This window comes from Atta cephalotes (assembly GCF_000143395.1).
Source record: "Atta cephalotes unplaced genomic scaffold scaffold00001, whole genome shotgun sequence".
Lineage (NCBI taxonomy): Eukaryota > Metazoa > Arthropoda > Insecta > Hymenoptera > Formicidae > Atta > Atta cephalotes.
Genome location: NW_012130065.1, coordinates 2,583,028 through 2,587,977, shown reverse-complemented (window position 1 = coordinate 2,587,977; position 4,950 = coordinate 2,583,028).

The following is a 4,950-nucleotide window of genomic DNA, read 5'->3' as shown; positions in this document are numbered from 1 at the left end:
GTCGGTCGGGCGGGGTCCGGGGACCGGTACGTAGTAGTAGTTACGTCCGTTCGTCGTCGAACGTAACTAACTAACTACTACGTACGTCTTCCTTCCTTCTCTCCCTCCCTCCCTCCTCTCTCTCTCTCTCTCTCTCTCTCTCTCTCTCTCTCTTTTTCTCTTCTTTCTTTCTTCGTTAGTTTGCGTCTTAAAAAGAGGGGTTGAGAGTAGCACGGTCTGCAAAGGGTGAAGGTGAGTGGTGCATCGGAAGAGCACAGGTTGCAACGGATGTACCTGTGCATACGGCAACTCACCTTCTCTCACCTACTTGGGTGGGGTCGCCTAACGAGCTCTCCAACCACCGGAGTTGCACTTTGCAGTTGTTCACCTATTTAAATAAGAACCGCTGATGGTAATGAGAATGCAAATGGCGCGACACGCCCTACGCGAGCTTCGTCTCACACGCCATGGAATAATAAAAAGGTGAACGTCATGGTAGCGCGGCGAGGCGGGTGCTTGTATATCGCGAGCTTTTCAACTCCCGGGAAAGATCGCGGAGGCAATTGAGACCGGGATGATGGTTGTAAGCGTTGGTTTTTCTTGTTCGTCGTGCTGTCCAGATCTGGGATTTGAATTAAAGCATCAAGATTGAGAATTTAATAAGACCGATTGAGCAATATAGATATACGCGCTCCCGTGCAGTGTATTGAATGAAACTACAAAGCTGCACGTTATAAGCAGCGGTTTATAATTCCGACCGTAAAGAAACAATATTGTGCTGTTTGACAAACGCATTGAACGACCTTCGTTTCTTGAGAGGGATTCGTCATTGATTAAGAAATAAGTGAAGAAATGCTTAGGTACAGATTGTAGATTTACAGCTTGACATGATGGCAATGTAAAGAATATATAATATTGTTTCCCATGCTTCCTGAAAGCGAAATTATAGGAAACAATAAATTTCGCAAAATTTCTTCGTTTATAATGGATATTAAGTTAGGAATTGATTTTGATGTTTCACATCGAAAAGGATTTTATGATTTTCTCTCGCCAAGATTGAGATCGTTTTCTTTTAACTGTTTTATTATTCTATCAGCTACTGTTTCTGTGTTCGAAATCTCCATTAATTCATTTCCTTTGTAACGTCAAATTCATAGTTGCTTTCTATCGGAGATAGACTATCTTATGCCGGAGATCAATTGCTTATTAAAATTGTATAAAAAATGAAAATCTTGATGATCTTCTTTTTTTTAGAGAATTGCAAGATACAATTTTGACAGTAATCGATTTCCATCAAGATAATGGAATCTTCGATAGAAAGATAGTATTCAGTGATCAGATTTTATTCTATTTATAAAAGAAAGAATTTTTTATAAAAGAAAGAATGATAACCTGATGTAAACTTATTCGATTATAAAATATTTTTATCTGATTTCTTTCGTAATCTTCGTTAATCAGATAACGTTTAAAAACATGCAATCACGGTTTTGTTTACGTCGTACAGTAAGAATTATCTCGTTCGATAACAGCGATGTAGAAATAAACTTACGTGGCTATAAACGAGAAGTCGTGATACACCAGCGACGAAGCGGGAGTTCTTGCTTTATGAGTTCTAAGTCCATCGTGAAGTAGCGTTGTTGAGATCGTTTAATAACTTGTACTTCACCGAGTGAGAGTTCTGTTCCTCTCAAGCATCGAGGCAATATCGCGTAATTTCTCCACTAAGAAATAAAACGTTTCCTTATCGCGAGTTTACTAGCTTTCTAATCGTGTTTCTATATCGGATACGCTTTCATAATTCGTGTGATGGAAAATCCGTCTAAAATGACACATTAAATCCCTAATTTATCGATTGATCATTAAAAATTGAACCGCCATCCGTACGCGAGTCGCAGGACGGATGCCGACCTATTTACGTGCTTCACATAAATTCAGGTTTTATCCCGAAATCGCGTTACGAATAGATATAGCGCGAAGAGCATTGCCGAAAATATCCGATAAGTTTTATCGAGTGGTTTTAGCAGAACGGAGTTCTCCTAAGTGCATGATATCTTAATGTTAGTTTTTGTTTTCAGGATGATAATCTATTTAGGAATCGCTTTCAAAGAAACTAAATGCCCGTTTTCTTTCGAATTAAGATGAAAACTTCTTTTTGACATCATATTGATTTTAGCTCAAGCACAGGTTTTATTTGCGATTTCAATCCGCGCATTTCAAAGCGGAAAGACATGATCTTCATTTTTGTCAATAAGAAATGTACCTCATTATTTTTCCTAAGAAAATCTGATGTACCGTGACGTAAAAACTGTATCGTATATATTATTAATACAAACTATAATTTTAAATATAAAAGATAATTTGGTAATTTGTCCGCGTGGCGAGAGACAGCAAGGATTTTGTTTATTGTTTAAAATTATGATTACAATTAATAGTATATTAATTATTGTAGTTTAATACTAAATAATTGGAATAACTTTTGAATAAATAAATAATTTAAAATTGAAATCATATAATAAAAAAGACATAAATAATCGTCAACCTTTATTTAACTTTTCCCTTAGCTGTGCAGTTTCTCCACTCTTTTCTATAATTTTACTTTACGTCTTATTAACTATCTTATTTATATTATCTTATGCAATAGAAGTAAATCTTCTGTTGCTTTTTTATATGAATTAATGAAAATCTTATCGCTGATCGTTAACATTATTTGTTTGATTCTTCTTATCTGAGACGTAGCAATAAGATTGTAGTAAAAAATAACATTTTTACTCCTTGTATTTTTTTTGTGGTAATACAAAGAATAACAATTCTCAGAAATAACTAACTATTGATTTTTATTATTAGCTAATATACTTGGCGTATAAACTTACGGTTAAAACGAAATCATACTTTGCCTTGGAAAACGTTGCTCTATTGAGATAATTTAATCTCTTCGGTCGCGAATATGGGTCAGAGAAATTCATATGGATCGCGAAACGATAATTCTCTTTTTCAATCAAATTTCATATTTCCAAATTGAAATATGGAATCCGTTAAACCGCGTTCCTCAATTAAGAGATCCACCGTGAGAATTTCTGACGTGGAAGTAATTTATTTTATAAGTAGAAAATATAAACGATGAGAATAACGTCGAGAATAATCCATCACAAGGAATTAAGTAAGAAAACTAAAGGAAAACTTTTGGTCCTTGCGCAGATGATAGATCCGTCGCTTGTCGCATCGCGAAAGAAGAAATTGCGTCTTAGAGACAATTTAAATGCTTCAAAGTTCATCACGATATGCTCGCAAAGAGGCTTTATAACCCAGAGCAATTGATTGCCGCCGATCACGATCTCTCGAGGCGACGAAAGATTGAAAATCAGCGAATCGCATTGAGTCTGGTCACGGACACGGTGGATGGACCTCTAGTGGGAAACAAAGGGCGTGGAGAGTGTTAAATCGTGACACGTCGTAATCCGTTACGGGCTACTGGCTTTAAGGCGTGCAGACCTGCTTAGAGTACAAAGCAGCGAGTATAAAATATCACCGGAGCAGTATACTGGATAAACTTTTTCCACGACATTGCCTGTGTGTAAGATGGCATGCTACCGCGACGCGTGAGAGCGGAGAAGGGTTGGATGCGTTCTCAAAGGAAATTTAACCTTGTTGATCCAACAAAAAAGTTCTCGGCGACGCAATTAGTACGTAGCGCGTGAAACAGCTCTGGGAGCATCCGGACCGCGGATAAGATTTCATTAGCCGTACTTAGCGGTTTTAAGGGCTAATTACCGTAGGGATTAAAAGAAAAGTCTTTTCTTACACTAGGGCTTGTGTAAACTGAGTGTTTAGTACTGAAACTCCAAAGATGTAACAAGATATTTCGTTGTATAAATATTTTTGCAAAGTGATTTCTATTATTTTTTTTTAATGCGACATTTTTATGTATTTTGAGATTCGCAACGCTTTATATTACACTTGAATTTTTTTCTCATTTTTTCATTACGCTTTAATTATGCTTTACATTATGCTTGATTTTTTTTCATAAAATCGTATCTGCAAACATAAAAGAGCGAAATACTTGGCTGAAAAGTGGTCAGACGCCATATGTTTTCATCCGTTTTTATGCGTAACTAAAGCTAAAAATGCAAACGCAAAAAAGGTGTAAACTCATACTCTCTGGCTTCGGTGAAATGGAAACAGGAAAATTTAAATCAGAGCGTTTTACGTCACATGCTTCCCTTGGGTATGAACGTCATACAACGTCGTGTCAGCTTCTTGAAATAGTCCGCGAGGAATACGTAAATAGCACTTTCGGGATTTATATTCATGAAATAAAGTAACAGCTTTAAATAGAACATAGGTACTAAATCATTGTGTAAAATGTAAAGATGTTAGAAAAAATTTAACGCATTTCTTACAATGTAATAATAATAATAATAATAATAATAATAATAATAATAATATTAATCTGCATTGTTTCTTATACACACAGAAAAATATTATTCTATTGAAAAAGAAGAAGAAATAAAAAAATGATTACTCAATTTATTTTCTTTCTTTCAAATAACAGTTATCTTCAGCAAAGAATATTTTCTTGATAAAATTTTAAAATATATTTATTACAAAGTTTTAGGAAAATTTTATATATTCATTATTATATACTCAAAATAAGAATTTATTTTTTTTTATAATTTTGTTGAAATTAATCGAAAAAGTGACTTTATGTAATAAATAAATTGAATTTGTTTTAATTTAACAATTTTGATTGAGAAATATTAAATTTACTATTCAGAACATATTTAAATTGGATGAACTTGTGATGAACTCATGATAGATTTGCGAAGTATATGAACTTTCGAAACAAGCAAGTATTATTTGCACATAGTATGTATTATTTTGTATGCGCACACACACACACACACACACACACACACACACACACACACACACACACACACACACACACACACACACACACACACACACACACAC